Here is a 16,561-nt window from a genome sequence, read left to right as displayed (position 1 = left end):
ATCTGGAGTGGACCTCCAGCTGTCAGTGGATGAGGTCAGAGAAACCTCTTCCTCCCTTTGCAACTGTCACAAAAATCTGTTCGTTTCGGCACCCACCACTCTCATCGCTGTGCTCCCCTCCACCATCACCCCATACCTCTGCTAGGGATTCAAGTTTCTGAACTTCCCTGCATTAAGCTCCAAAGAATGAATAAATCTGAAAAGTGATGCTTATGCAAATGTCATGTTCCCATTCTGATCAGACAATGGAGTCAAGATGGGGAGGAGGTAAGGCAGGGAACGTTCAATACAAACTCCATTGCCATCACGTCAACACTGCTGCCCTTTACTGAGTTAGCAGCTGCTTTTACAATACGGTCTCTCCTTCTTTTTTTTCAAAACTCCCAATTCCCCCTCCCACTGAAATATCTGTTTCACATTATTTTCCCCAAGATAAACTGCCTACATATTTCTATGCTGAATCTCACACTATTATTTCCTGCCCATATGGCGTCTCAGAAACCAGGGATTCATAAAAGAAGTGACAAAGCATTGTGAGAAAAAGCACCAAGCTGTGTGCTTCTTTTCGTTTCGTTTTTGTTTTTTCCCCCCAAATGTGAATTGTGTGCTGTTGGTGGATTCTTGTCGTTGTCTTGTTGGGCTGTGTATGTGATAAAGGGGATATGAGGGTGAAGGCGTCTTCTTCTATTCAGTTTCAGTTTATTGGATAGTTTTTCTAATAAGGCTGTTTCCCGTACTATTTGACACCATTGGTCCATGCTTACTCCTGACAGGTCTCTCCAGTGTCTGGATATGATGTTTCTGGCTGCTGAGAGTAGGTGGGTAATGCGCTCTTTATGAACCAAGAAATCTTCAATAAAAAATATGTAAAAATAAAATATAATGTCTGTATCTACGTGTGAATGAAGGAGAGGGTGATCGAGACAGGGAGTAACCCTAACCCTAAAAACAGTGGGTGTGATTCTAAGATGCAAATAATTCCACGCATACGTCCAAAGTTTGGGAAGATCATAGGGAGAGTGAAATGTGAATCCCTGGGAGCAGCTTCTAGCACAATAGAAAAATTTGAAAAGATACAACAGAAATTAAAACACAACCTTAACAGCAAATTAAACACTGAAACGCACATCGTAAATCCCTAAAAGACATCATTCGCATAAAACCAATTTACAATTACCAGCCAAGAGATCCTGTAATCAGTCTTCACCATCAAATGCCTGGGAGGAAGTCTCCTGATCCAGGTAACCCCTTTTGGCTTTTGGGAGCTGTACTCGACCGCATGGGAAACTTACAAGGGGTGAAAATATTCACATGTGTGACTTCCCTGCTAATAGGGAGAGGCAGATTAGAACAGTGATTAAGAGCACAGGCATGCCAATAATCACAAAGACTCCTCTGTCTCAGCCTCATTCCCACCACCCCTCTGTAACATGGGGTGTTGTCAGAGGTGGTTTTAGGGTGGCGCAACGTGTGGTGGCCCTGAGTGTTGCGCTGCAGGGGGCACTAAAACAGTGCTTTAGAATGGAGCAGGTTGTGCGTCTAATTTTAGCATCACACAGGGTGCTGCTGAAATTTGAGAACCCAAAGACCTCTGCTGATGCTGTCCTACCTTGTATGGTTGTTGTACAGATTACAGAACAGCGTATGAACACCAAAAGCCTGAGCTGGGAAACCTGAGACCTGGTGAGCAAATGGGCTCCTGCAGCCTCTCTACCTGGTCCTCAGGACTTTCACTGCCCAGCCACAGCTTTTCTCCCCAGGCCACACCCACTCACCAGCCCTGCTTTGCACCCTCCTTGACTGTTTTTGCCTGGCTGGAATGTGTCCTTGAACTGGCCTGGATGCTGGCCTAGATGGAGGATAGAGGGTGATGTGTGAGTCTGTGAAGAAAGAAACAAGGGCAGCAGCTGTGACGGGCATCCTGTCTTTACTCACTGTGGTTTCATGGGTCTGCTGGTCAAAGGGACGCACCCAGAAATCTGACCTCAAAGCTCTCCTGAGCATATGAACGCTGCAAGATGTAGGCTCAGCAGGAAGTGCCATGTGACCATACGGAGTGTCTTATTCTTCTCTCCACCCCCCACATGTCCTCCTCATGGCTATGAGTGGCCTATGCCACCTCCATTGGTCATGAATGGACAGCTTGGCTAATATGTCCATTAGAGCAACATGTGAAGACTTGTCATGGTGATGGGACGGAGGAATGACAAATTTGATTTCTCTCTGCTTCTAACAACAACAACAACTTTGTGCCACCCTCACTGCCACCTTGCCCCTCCCCCTTCTGGTAAGCAGCAGAGACTTATCTGCCAGGAAGTCAGGTAAGCACCTCTGCCCTTCCTGAGCAGCCCTGATTCCACAAGGAACTTCCATCTGGAAGATCCCTTCATGGGAATGCACAACTTTCTTTTCTTTTCTTTTTTTGCACAGAACACCTGTGCTGGCCCCAAGGGTTTGTCCGTGAAGCGAGGTCCAAGTCCAGTCCTGGGTCTAGGGGTCCAAAGGAGGTCAGTCCGGCGGGGAGCGAGGCAGGGAGCAGGTCAAGGTCCAAGGCAGGTTCAGGCACAAGGTTGCAGGTTGAGCATACGCTTGCAACTAAGTTGCTCAAGCAACTTGGGCTGGGTCCGGCTGGCTTTTATCTGGCCCTATGCTTAGGGCGGCCCCGATCCTCCGGAGACTCGCCTCTCCTCCGGCCCTGGAGGCGAGCACTCCTCCTGTAGGCACTTAGCTCCCTTCGCCTCTCTGTCCTGAGCCTCTGTAGCTCAGGAGAGGCTGGTGGGTTACTGGACCCAGGGGCTGCCTCAGCTTCCTCTGAAGAGGCTGGGAGTGGAGCACCTGCAGGCAATGGGTCCTCCCTCCCATCAGGAGCCAGAGCAGACTCTGCTGATGCCTGCACCTGGGGATCCAGCACAGGTGGGGATCCTTCAGGCTCAAGCCCTGGCCCCGGCTCAGCTGATTCTGGAGGTGGGGAATGCTGTGCAGGCTGGGATCCCTCAGGTTCAGCATCACAAAACCTCACATTGCCATTATCAAAATGCCAAAATACTCATTTTTCCATTCAATCCAGATTTTCCCCTCACCATGGAAAAACTGTGAAGTAAAAGTAATCCATTGCAGATCTACAGCTGATGGTGATGTAGAAATCCATTAGCACATTTTCACAAGCAGGTTTCTCACAGAGGTAGTGATGTTTCTGTGGGTGAACCTATTGCCCTACTCCTGGATGTTTGTAGCCCAAATACAGTGGTGCCTCGCAAGACGAAATTAATTCGTTCCGCAAGACTTTTCGTCTTGAGGAAATTCCGTCTTGCGAGGCACCGTTTCCCATAGGAACGCATTAAAATTTAATTAATGCGTTCCTATGGGGAAAAAGTCCGGGGGCGCCGGTCGGAAGGGACATACACAGTCCACCCAAGATGGCGGGCGCGATTGGCCGGCGCCCCTTCCGATTGGCACCGGAGCTGGCCCGGGCCGCGTTTTAAAGCTGCAGCGAGTGAACAGCAGCGCTGCTGTTCGCTCGCTGCAGCTTTAAAACGCGGCGCGGCTCCGGTCGGAAGGGGTGCCGGCCGATCGCGCTCACCCACCCAAGATGGCAGGCGCGATCGGCCTGCGCCCCTTCTGACCGGCACCAGAGCCATGTCGCGTTTTAAGGCTGGGCGGGGCATTCGTCTTGCGGGGTACCACTGTACTGGTAATACAAGCATTGCCTATTTTCACTGAGTGCCAAATGTTGTGGGCATGTCAGAAATTGAATTTCAATAAATCAATTCTGAGGTGTTATTATTTCGTGATCTACACACATGTGGGGAGTTACCTTGGAGACTGTAAACACAGTATATACATTGGGGTTTAAGATAACACTACAAGCCTTCTCCCTGTGGATTTAAAAAAATAACAATCTGCATGCACAGGTACAGAAGTACTTGTTGCATTCATGTGCAGAGCAGGAAATGGTAATGGAGGGTGGGGAATAATGGTTAAGGGGAGGGGCCAGGAAACATCATATGCAAACATTCCATCACTGGTGCAGACAGGAGACTGTGGAATACCTAAGAAAAATCTAACTGTAAGAAAGCATGTTGACAGTCATGTCATGTGCCAATTCACTCTTTAAAGCTTAATCAGAGTAAACAGCAACAGAAAGAGCGCTCAGACATAGAGCTTTAACACAGAGACCTGTGCCTGGAAAGAGCAAGGCCAAAGGTAAATGTGGATAAGCCCAAACACTGTTTTCCTCCTGTGCTGCTATTGTTTACCACTGCTGCTTATAAAATAAAATAAAAAAGTCGAAAGGTTGTCTCACTCCTTCTCCTGCAATGTGCCACACTGAAAATAGTAATTCAAAAGGTGTGCACTTTTGGGGTGGAGGGTGTCAGTTCACACAAACTCATGAAATTGCATATGGGTGAACTACTGACTAGTAGACTGAGCCTTGTTCCAGAATCCAGTGCTTTTAAAATCCAGGCTACTGTTCTGCATTACAGATTCCAATGGTACTTCAAATTATTTGTCCAGAAGACACTTGCGATGATTGGTATTGCAAGCCCCACATTTTCAAAACACATGACTTTGTTTCCTGAAATCATGAGACGAAAGAATAACACTTGATGTTGTTTTCATTTACCGGTATCTCCCAGGTTCTGAGCTTCCTTGTTCTCAAACCACATCTTAACCTTAATTTTCCTCTTCCTTTGTTGAAAATTAAAACGTTGTGAAAAGCGATTGGAGGCTTTCAAACCACCTTTGCCCAAAGGCAAGCCATCATCAATATTGAATTACGTTGCCATCATTGAAACTACTTCCATTTCCCAGCTATAATCCCTGCTCAGGGGTTATTTCTTAATGAAGAGCAGGCTGTAAATCATCTAAACAAATAAATCAAATCAAATTATAGCCGTGAATGATCCTGCAGCCCAAAGCTAAACAGTAGTGAGGCTGATTCAGTTTAGTGAGAGATGGAAGCACATCGAAGAGACCTGAGTATCAGTTACATTTCATTCGCATTTAGAAAACTCTGTGAAAGGGATTAGCACTCTATTACTATTATTAAACTGTGCTGGGGACAGATGACGTGTTATCCCTATACAGTGGTACCTCAGGTTACAAACGCTTTGGGTTACAAACGCTTCAGGTTACAGACTCCACTGACCCAGAAGTAGTACCTTGGGTTAAGAACTTTACCTCAGGATGAGAACAGAAATTGCGCGGCGGCAGCACAGCAGCAGTGGGAGGCCCAATTAACTAAAGTGGTACCTCAGGTTAAGAACAGTTTCAGGTTAAAAACGGACCTCCAGAACGAATTAAGTTCTTAACCCGAGGTGCCACTGTATCTGCTTTTCTTGCAGGGGAGGGATGACACCTTTGAAAAACTGCCAAGAAATGGTTTTCTTTAGAGGAGGGAGGGGAAGAGAGCATTTGCGGCTGGAGTGGCCCAGTTGTGCACCTGCAGGAAGGTGCCGGGCTTGCATTATTATTTTTTTTAAAAAAAGGCCATCAAGTAACAACAACAGAAACAACGTGTTATAGAAAACAAGAAACCGAGGGTGGTTTCTAGGCATGTCCCGTCTCATAATAGCACCCTGCTCATGTGGCATCTGTTTCCAATGATAAATACAGGTGGCACCTGTTCAGGCTCCTCAAAGGCTTAAGTATAGGCTCAGTGTTGCCTGTCTTTAGAATGGCAGGGCCAAGAGACAGCAAGGTGCTCCCTGCTAGGGTTGGGGGTGGGAATTCCATTACACTCACATCAAAAGGTGAACTTACCTCATTGGCACTGTCCGGAGTGATACATTAACCACAATGCAGGCACGCTTTGAAATTCACACTTCTCTGAATTTTGGAAAGGAAAAAAAAAACATGTGCAAAATTGAATGCAAAATGTGTCTATTGGGAGAAATTCACACTGAAATGTCAAAGGATTATTCAAAAACAACTTCAAATAATTGAATGGCTGTTGCACGAATGATAGAGCAAGCTTCCTTTCTGTTGCTCCAGAGGGCAAGACCCAAACCAATGGATTCAAATGATAACAAAGGAAATGCCGGCCAAACATCAGGAAGAACTTTCTGAAGGTAAGAGCTGTTTGACAGTGGAACGGACTCCCTCAGGAGGTGGTGGACTCTGCTTCATTGAAGCCTTTTAAACAGAGGTTGGACGGCCATCTTCCAGGGATTCTTGAGCTGTGATTCCTGCATTCCGGAGGGTTAGACTGGACGATCCTTTGGTTCCCTTCCAACTCTATTAGAGTTCCACTGAACATGCAAAACTTGCCACATAACACATGGGATTTCAGGGCGGGGGGAGGGCTGCAGCTCAGTGGTAGAAAGTTGGCTTTGCATGCAGAAGATGCCAAATTCAATTCCTTGCTGAAACCCTCCTGAGCGGCTGCCAGTCACTGCAGACAAGACTGCACTAGATGGAGCAATGGCTGGATTTGGCAGAAGGCAGTTTCCTGTGTTCCTATAAGCACAGGTGTGCAAAATAGGGTTGGAGAAAAGCTGCAGGGAGGAAGTTGGAAGGGGAAAATTGGAGGCAAAGGAAGACTCAACTATCCTCCTCTTGTTTTCTAATGGAAAACACACCCTCCCAGCCTTGTTTTGGCAAGGTGATGGCAGAAAGTGTAATTCCACATAAGTGAGTAAAATTCTTCTGAATTGTTCAAACTGTCAGCCATAGTTTACCAGAAGCCTGGGAAGTGTGAGATGTGAAAGGTTTTGTGGAAGAAGGCACATCACTGGATATTAAAAAAGGAAAACACTGTTTATTACTGTGCATGAACTATGCACAAGGTCTGGCGATACCCATGTGATATAGTGTTCTGCAAAACATGTGATGCCCTTCAGAACATTGTGATGAATTGAATTTGCCATGCATGACCCTTTGGAGCTAGATATGGGAGCGTTTATTGAGGTCACAGGAAAAAGAGAATTCCAGTTTTGAAATCTGGGATGTTTAGCATTTTTTCACTCTCCACAGGGTCCCTTGGTTCTGAGATGAAAAGCAGTTTAGCATCACATGGATAGTTTGTGGGCCAGTTTTAGTGTTGTGTAAATTATCTCCTTTCTAAGGACATTAGATTTCTAAGTCAAAGAACAGGGGAATTTCCTGTGAGTGGGACCATCGGTTCACCTGGCTCGGTTACACTGAGTCAGTTTTTTTCTACACACTGAAAGACAGCAAGAGATGAGGGAGCATTCAATTCATTTAGCATTCAAAGGTAAACTTACCAAATTCACACTTTCCACAACAATGTGTGAACTGAAACACAAGCAACCTCCAAAATGTGCACTTTCCCAGATTTCGCAAGGCAGTTCTCCAGCCAATCAAGGTGTAGAAAAATGGATACATATTAGGATAATGTCTGCATATAATTGCACGTATTAGTGAAAATAACATACAAAATTGGCTTGTGTTTATGGGCATAGTTGTTGAAGCAGCATACAGACATGTTTATTAGGAGAAATTTGCACTAAACTGCTGAGGAATTTTCATGGATTCATGCAGAAGTGTGGAGAGATGATTTCAAGCCTGGAAAGATGAGGGGAAATGGAGAGAACTGAAAAGTGAGAGATTATTCCATCCCTACTCCCAGCCTTAGCAGGAGAGGCTGGGGATCGACCCAATGGCCTTCTGCTAGGAAAGCATGTGCATGAATTCTGCTAGGAATACATGAATTATGGCCTTGCTATGTTCATGACAGAAGCACAGGATTGGCCGAGGGGAAAGCTGCTGGAAGGAAGCAACTGGAGCTGGGAAGTAGAACTTAGTGTGGATTTAGCCTTCTCCATGCTAAGTGACCTAGTGATGACTAGCAGAGGTGTCATCAGTTCCATGAAGTGTCCTCGGTCCAGTATAAAACACCATAACAAACTGTATCTTGTATGGCTAGTAGATCACTTATCTGTTGGACACAGTTTGTACTTCCAGCTGACATGTTGACCTTTCTGGGGTTTATCCTGCCAGAATAGCTCACATTTTTCTCACCATGCTGCTGTTCCCTCCATCCTGCATCTCAGGGTCAAATGAGGACATCCATTGCTAGTCCAGCATTCACATGGCCAGAACATATTTACTGTACTTGGTAACTAAGGGGTGGCTGGGTGGCTGGCTCTGTAGCCCTAAAGTGAATTTCAAAGGGAAACGGCAATGTGAAGGAACTGAATTACAATTCACCATGAGGTTCAGTGCTCTCAGGTGGTGCAATGGACCAGCGTGTCTTGCTCTTTACCAGAAGGTTGGTGGTTCAAGCCCACCCAGGGGAGGATTCCTGCATTGCAGGGAGTTCGACTAGGTGACCCTCAAGTTCTATTATTTGAATTTGGGATAAAGGATGTGGTTGTTGTTAATTGGGTTATCAATACCTGGATGTTTTGTTATCAAGAGCAGCTGCCTGTCCTTTTTCACGTGTAATTTCTTTCTGATCTCATTATTTATAGTAGCCACCCCCTCCAACCATGCCTATATATACCTGCAACTCAATATAATGCTTCGTGAATCCACCAGTGGACTGCAGCCAAAGAAAGTTTATGCACTAATAAATTTGTTAGCCTTTGTTGTTTTTAGTTTCCACTTAATCAAACTTGCACATTCTTCCCCTTTAAGGGAGAAACACTGAGATTTAAGGCTTGTCTCCTTGCCTTTGTCCCACAAAATGTCATATTCTCCTTTTCAAAGTGTGGATTGTATCTTGACAAACAGTTTCCTGGTCAAGTTCATCTGCTCGTTCATCCTCCTCCCATTCACAACCACACAGCAACCCAAGGCAGCCACGATAATTCTCCCTCACAGCAAAGGAACACCAGGGAAGAATTTATGGATGTTCTTCTGAGAAGGGCTAAAGCTACTGTACATCAACAATTTCTCCGCACATGCCCACACCCCAATCTCAACATGTGTTCCAGCATCATAAAAGGGACTTCTGGGGGACCAGCACAGTGGGCCAGAACAAGAAGCAGAAGAAATGCTCCCAGGAAAAAAAAAACCAAGTATTACCTGGTATTGGGAAGCTCTTGCTACTGAGGCACATTCAGTGCATAGTATAGCATTAAATAACATGTACCAGATTTGGGGGGTGGGGAGCATTTCCTTCTGGGCCAGCTTCTGAGAGATCTGCATGCCAGAGGCAAAGATGGGAGGGGCAAGAGATGCAAAATTGTGTCGTTATTTATTTATTTAAGTAATTTACAACTCGCCTTTCGCATGTATGTAGAAATCTTGTCCAGCATGCATTTTGTCCGGTGGGCTAATTTCTATATTCTCTCATGCATCTGTCTCTATCCTGCACCCTGACAAGCAATGGTCTTTCTCAGAGTTCAAGGACACTTTTCCAGCCAAGCCAAAACACTCAAGAGTGTTTCGAAGCAGGACTGGTGAGGGGCGTCTCCCGCAAGAAAGGAGTGTGCCTGTGAGGACTGCAATGTTGGGAGAGTCCCAAAGGCCAGATCTAGAGGCCTGGAGGACTACCCTCTGACCTATGGGTAGGCAAACTAAGGCCCGGGGGGCCGGATCCGGCCCAATCGCCTTCTAAATGTGGCCCGCGGGCGGTCCGGGAATCAGTGTGTTTTTATATGAGTAGAATGTGTCCTTTTATTTAAAATGCATCTCTGGGTTATTTGTGGGGCATAGGAATTCGTTCAATATCTTTTTCAAAATATAGTCCAGCCCCCCACAAGGTCTGAGGGACAGTGGACTGGCCCCCTGCTGAAAAAGTTTGCTGACCCCTGCTCTGACCCCAGGGTCTGAGACGCCACACCCCTGGTGCAGTAGACTGGCAGCAGGGGCAGCATTGCCTTCCCTGATCACACCTCCAAGGTCCCAACTTCTAACCCCTGGAGACTCCTGGCCCTCCTCTTCACTCTCATGGCCGGTTCGCTTGCCCTCTCTGAGCCTGCAAGCAGTGACAAGAGCGAAGAGGTGAAGCACCCCACTCCTCTTGCCTTATGCTGTCCCTCTGGGCAGTTCTGCATCCTGGGCCCAGTGGGAGAGGGCAGGGAAGCTGCGAGAAGGTGAGGTGAGCCCGCTCAGAGGGGAATCGCTGGGGGCACCTTGCTCAAGCCCCCAAACCTGAAGGCAGCAAGGAATTGACACTGTGCTGCAGGTGGCATGGAGTAGGCATTCCACATGGAGACATCCAGGCCACAGAAACCAGTCCTCTGCCTGCGGGAGTGCCTTCAGCACAACGCCACAATGGACACACCCTGCAGCATTGGACAGCTTGGCATTCCAAGGAGTCAAAGTGCACTCCATCCCCTTACAGTACTTCTTTCCTTGAACCGGCGACATTCCCTGCCTTGTGGCCAAGAAGGGTGGCGTCAGCTTAGTGACTCATTAGGACATTGTTACCCTATGTACCCAGGCAGCTGTTGGCCTGTTTGTTTGTACTGGATGTATCCCCTTTGCATTGTTACCACATCTGTAGCTATGTTTTTTTATGGTTGGCAACCATTACTCAAGATTTACTAAACAGACCTGGCCAGGGTGTCTTCTCTCCTGTGACTCATCAGGCTTGTAGTCACTCCTTTCTGTAACGTAGGCTGGGGTCCCCTTCCTCTTGCGGCTGCTCCTGTTGCATCAAGCCATAAAAAAGAGAGAGAGGGAGGGAGGGAGGCTTTGCAATAGCTGGGTCCCCGCCCAGAAACTTCTGGCTCACTGCCAAGCAAGCAGGGCGTAGTATATTTTTTCTTAAAAAAAAAAAAATTCATGAAAGCCAGACTGATTCATAGAAACTCTTCTAAAGCACAGTTGAAAAGACACCACCCATCCCATCACACCAGCAGGGGAAACTTATAACCCTCGCCAGCCAGAGCACTCCCTTCACTGCAGCTCTGAGTTTCAAGGCAGCCGGAGTTCAAGAGCACAGCTTCTTCTGCAAAAGACCTCTTTCTCTAAGGTAAGGATGCTTCCCAACAGAACCTGAATGTGCCTTGTGGCTGTGCAATTTTGTCTTGCTCGGAGCTAGCACCTGCCTGCCTTTCCTCTCCTCCACATTCGGGCTCGCAAAGTTTCAGAGAGTTTGGAGATGGGGGCAGGCTGTCCTTGATTTTAATGCAATCACCCTGTTGCTATTAAATTCATTTGGAAGATTCCTCTCCAGCCACATTTCTCGCTGGCGTCCCAGACACTGTATGCTGCAGGCTGCATTCCTTGCAACAATTAGAATATGGGGGGTTCACTTAGAAGAGGGAAATGGAACGAAGTGCCTAATGGGTGACTGTTGCAGAGAGGGGAATTGCTACATTCCTGTATTGTGACACGCATGCATTTGCAAACCTTGCAGGCAGGTGAAAGTCAAAATCTAAAGAAAATTCAACTGAAGGAAGGGCTGACACTTGCCACAAGGATGACCACAATTCAGTTACTCTAGAAGAAACGGGTTGTGGGTTGCGGCACAACCCGTTTCTTCCAGAGTAACTGCCTCTGCTCAATATTTTGTCCCTGCACTGTGTACAGTGAGTCTTCGTCTACTGCATTAGCAGGTCTGGTCTGTGACACTTGGGTCCCCTTCCAAGCCCTCATAGTTAGAAGGATTTAACTTGAGCTGGGAAGATTCCCAGCTTGTAAGAATGATGTTGAATACGCCCTTTCAGCTGGAAAAGTAACAATGATTTTTAAAGTGGGGGCGGTTATTTGAAGTGGGGTGGATCTACACAGATTGGAGTGTCTTTAACAGGTTGTAAACTATTACGCTGGGTGTGGAACTGGAACACATAGCTTAGTGTGCCTTCCTTTCCCCAGAAATTCCTCTGGGGAAGGAAATCCTTTAAGGGTTATCCCTTAATAAACTTCTATTGCATTATTTGGATTAAAAGGGTGAACTACGAGTGCATTGTTTGAATGCAGATTGTGCCATGCACACGCGGTGTTTCGCAACGCAGATGGCATCGTTGTCACGGGCAATTTCTACATGCCTCTTGGTGCTCCTGCCAAGTATCACCTGTGCAGAGTGATATTTAACTGGCAAATGTTATTAAATGCTTTGCACGCAAGGCAGTTAAGCACTTGTGGACCTTCAAATAGAGGGATCTTCCACTGAGGTCAGCACTTTGCTGCATTCCAGTAGTGGATCAAACAAGAAAACATTTCAAGGATTATATTACAGTTCCCCACCTCCAACTGCTCAGAAGTAGGTCTCACCCTGGCCATTTGGTCTTACTTTGGTAAATATGCATAGGACTGCAACTTTATACTCACCTGTCAAAAAGGCCTCTGGTTATATAGCAGCATTATAGATCTTTATTTTTTTTTAATGAAAGATTATATATATGTAACTGAAGTGGTGGTGGAGGAAAGATTTTGTTTGAATCGACATGCACACTGCCTGAAGGAATGCAGCTTTCCCTAGGTGTGGCCCATTTCAACATGTTTCCAGGGAGGAGAGGGTTCTCTCTCCTTGCACAGACAATAAAGGGAACAAAACTCCATTTGGAGGAAGAGATGACTCAGTTTGCCCCTAGTACAAACCAAGCTGGCCCTGTTAAGTATTCCCTTCACAGCAGCCCCATCCAAGTATCTGGAACTATCCAAACTTTGCCTCCAGATTCATCCCATGCTGCTAGCAAAAAAATAAAAAAATAAATGCCCAAGAGGTGAAATGGGCAAGGCCCAAGATTACAGAGCTCATTCTTAAACGCAGATTGCTTCCAGATAACACGGCACTGCAGAACCACCTAATTAAACAGGCAATTATTTAGACTTTCATGGTAATGGTCTACAATATCCTTGGCATATGCTTAGCCTATAGCATGAATATTTCACTGATGCTTGGGATCAGCCATGTTGTGCTAGCTAAGGCATGCCCAACGAGTAAGAATTATGACTTCTGCTTTGAAGACACAGAGGTGCATCACATCCTGTGGGTTGCATTCCAAATAGAACGCTTTTTCTTTGCACATGGTGCCTTTGATCTTCTCTTGCGCACGTTTGCGCTATTAAAAACAAATATGTGTGTGAATGATAGTTGGTGCTGGTTTTATGTTTGTATTAGCAGGTGTGGATGATGCAAAAGGCCCTTCTGGGCTCATGTGTGGAGAAAAACCGCACCTTTGCTTTTTAACTCCATTGGAAAGGTAGGGAGCTTCCACCATGGGCCGAAGAAGGCTGATGGAGTCAAAGTTGGGAAGGCTCATAGCCAGCTAAGTGGGGCAAATGTTTCAGAGCTTTCTTCCCCAGTCCCACCTCACCAAGCAAGGCTTGTTGAGTGCTAGATGGACTTCATGAACAGGAGAGATTCTCTCACAAGCCGGGAAATCGTCCCCCAGTTGGATCATGTTGCAGACGTATCATGTGCAGTGTGCCCATGATTTTTGGGCGGTGTGCTGCACGTGCAATGCCATGTGACAGAGGGCTTTATGTGGCCACAAAAGCTATGGCTGGGCTGAGAACCATTCGGGAATGTTTCAGGTGACTCAGCTTGTGGTGTGTAGGAGGGGAAGAGAAGATGGTGCTTGCTCAAGGAACCTCACATGGCAGGGAGGGGGACCCACTGATCTGCTGCCTTGCCTGCCACTTAGCCACAGCCCTGTTGGATCAGGTCAAAGCTCCATCTTTTCCAGCATCTGGTTCCCACCAGGTGGATGGTCTCAGATACCTCTGGGAAGCCCATCAGCAGCACAGGAAGGCAAGGGTTTTGTTGTCGTTGTCTCTTTCCAGCATCTGGTATTCATTTTGCAGAGATACTGCATCTGAACATGGAGGTTCCACTTATTGCTCGTGGCCAATAGCCATTGATATGAAATGACAACTATCATTATTAGTCAACCAGATCCCACAAGCAATCGTCATAAGTCATCAGTCCTGTTAGTTGCCCTCAGCTAACAGGCAAGCTAAACCTTCCTCATTAGCTTATGTGCTTGTTAAGGTCGTCATCAGGGGGGAACCTGCTGCCAGAGGCAAGTGGCGGCTCTGGAAAAGGCCTTCTCTGTGGTGGCCCCCAATGCTGGAATGCACTCCCCAGGGCTGTTTGTCTGGCATCTAGGATGATAAGTTACAGGCACTACTAGATCAAGGACTTAAAAGAAAAATTGCCCAGGCTTTCCCCCTGACTGGTAAAAAAAAGGGGGGGCAGACAAAAATATGATCCCAACTATTTTATAGTTTCTCTTTTTACTTTATTTCAATATTAATGCTGCTTTATTTTAATATTGAAGGCTGGTATTTGTTTTAGTGACATTTTAATTGATTCTCTGAAACATTTAAATGCAAACATGGAATATAATTTTTAGACAAATAAACCTTTTTTTATTGGTTCTCTGTACTCGTTCCACGCAGTGTATTTCTAAAAAGAAATCCATAATTTATGTTTCTGTTCCTGGCATTTCAAAAGTAGGATGGGATAAAATCTTATCACCAGCCTTGGAGTGCCATGGTTTAAGTCTGGTCAGTGCCTGGATGGGTGACCACTTGGCAATCCCCATATATGTCACCTTGGGCTGCATGATGCCAGGGGGGTGGGCTTCTTTCCTGGTGTCTTGGGAGGAGATCCAATGAATACAAAACTTGGTGCAACTGATGAGGAGCAAGGCACAGCAGAAATATGACTTCCTCAAACTGTACTATGGATAAGGAGGAGTTACTTGAGCTCCACATCTGAGCACTCCACCAACACCCAGCAAACTCAAGCCATTAGCATCGTACGCCCTTGACTTTACCTTGAAACAAGTGAATGCAGGATCACAACCCTTCTGTAAGAGGTGCAGCCTTCCAAAGCCTACTTGAGATGATCTGTATAATGTCTGCCTGGAATACACCGAACTCTGAAAATGCCTCGTTTCCCTGAAGGAAGACAGAGAATGTGTGGAACTAGCCTGCTAGGTGACATTTACATTTGTTGCCCCGCCCACTTTCGTCTCTTGCCTCGCCCACCACTGCCATGCAGCTCTCAGGTGTTTCACGTAGGACTGTTACAACTTTAGCACTTGATTGCAGCCAACAGACTAAGCTACAGCGTGCGCTTGGTTTTGGGGGTAGGTGTGGTGCCCATGACAGTTTCCCCAGATTGCAAATCTGCCCATGTCTTGTGTATATACCTCTGAATCCATTTCTGTGCGCACGCAAATGTCTGTAGCCCATGTCGTCCTATTATCTTTAAGAAAATGGCAAAAGCATCTTTGAACTTTGGTTTAGTTTTCCTAGTTGGCAGTGAGGGAACAAGAGAGATTTCCAGCAAATCAAAATAACTTTGGCCATGGCCACACTCTTTGTTGTGAGGGGGAAGAATCACCATCAGATAAGGGTTGTTTGGGAGGGGCATTTTTTAATTGGCTAAAAGCATTTGCATCAGGATGGATCTGTGTTTTTGTTTTGTTTTTTTATGCAGACTGACCTTATGCACCTCCCAGCCTAACATGTGGACCTCCAAATTGTGTAATTCAATCTGTGGCTCAAAAAAAAAAAAAAGTACTAAGATATGTGAAAGGAAAATGTAATTTAGTATAAGAGGCTTAGGAACGTGTACATTGCAATAAAAATGTGTATTTAAATGGGGTATACAATGCTCTAAAATAGGTGTTTCAAACATTTCAAAATATGCTGTTTCAAACGTTTCAAAATATGCGTTTAAATATTAAATGGATACATTTCCATATGTGGGATTTGAAAAGAAGAAATTCATGTTTTAATGTGGAAACAGAGCAGAATGAACACATGTGATACAGCAATAGACTGAACAAAATAAAAAATCAAAAAAAATCAAAAAACCCTTCCAGTAGCACCTTAGAGACCAACTACCGTAAGTTTGTTCTTGGTATGAGCTTTCGTGTGCATGCACACTTCTTCAGATACCTACCTGTAACCAGCAATAGACTGATCTGTCTGCCCCTATGCTTGCATGGACTTTTCTTTTAAATCAAAAATGGAAGGATGTGGACTCATAGTTCCAGCCGGACACACCCTATTCCTCCCCCTCCCCCTGCCGCCTTCAAGACCTCTTTATTACACTTGGGAGTCTTCTGTGGTGAGCACATGGGCTGGCTGGACTGACACACCCCGTGATAAAAGAGAGCAGAGTGCAGGCACATTTTTTCCATCTTACAGAGTCAGGTCAGAGTCTGAGAAGTGCTAAAAGGCAAAATGCTGGCATCCAATGTCCATGGGTGTGATGCGTCAGGGCTGTGGTCTTTCTAATGAGAAGGGACAGGAACCTATAGGAAGGGAGATGAAGTGGCAGCTAGGGGAAATGAGACCAAAAAGCAAAGAACTGAAGGGCCCTAGCCAGGAACACAGAGCATCCCAGGAGTTGAAGAAGCTTAACTGGCTACTTTTGCAGTTACAGTACATCCACTCTGAAACTACTGTAGTTATATCTGTTGCAGGCATGTATTGAGGGTTACTTTGTGTGCATTAGCTACCTCTCTGGGCATTCTCTGGCAACTTCTTGCACTTGTAAATCACCTCTTGCAATCACATTCCCACCCGTCATATCTTTACAATATATCTTCTCAATCAAATGGGGATTTTAAAACTTGAGTTGGAAATGGAACCAGAAGGTGGCAATCCTTCTGGATGCATTAGGATAATAGGAAATGGACTTATACAGAGTCAGATCATTGGTCCTACTAGCGCAATA

At 45.9% G+C, this 16,561-nt stretch overlaps 2 protein-coding genes across 3 annotated transcripts in view; one reads left to right on the top strand and one right to left on the bottom strand.

The window, feature by feature from the left end:
- The window catches only part of GSG1 (germ cell associated 1), a 49,177-nt gene extending 38,636 nt beyond the window's left edge, over positions 1 to 10,541 (bottom strand). The window contains exon 1 of the mRNA XM_033163338.1: positions 10,468 to 10,541. The gene's annotated coding sequence lies outside the window, so the exon portion shown is untranslated. The remainder of the gene's footprint in view (positions 1 to 10,467) is intronic.
- A 160-nt stretch (positions 10,542 to 10,701) lies between these two features.
- The window catches only part of EMP1 (epithelial membrane protein 1), a 29,303-nt gene continuing 23,443 nt past the window's right edge, over positions 10,702 to 16,561 (top strand). For both annotated transcript variants that reach the window (XM_033163333.1, XM_033163332.1), the window contains exon 1: positions 10,702 to 10,888. The gene's annotated coding sequence lies outside the window, so the exon portion shown is untranslated. The remainder of the gene's footprint in view (positions 10,889 to 16,561) is intronic.

Source organism: Lacerta agilis, chromosome 10, assembly GCF_009819535.1.
Source record: "Lacerta agilis isolate rLacAgi1 chromosome 10, rLacAgi1.pri, whole genome shotgun sequence".
Lineage (NCBI taxonomy): Eukaryota > Metazoa > Chordata > Lepidosauria > Squamata > Lacertidae > Lacerta > Lacerta agilis.
The sequence above is the reverse complement of the archived record's forward strand: the minus strand, read 5'-3'. Positions and strand labels throughout refer to the sequence as shown.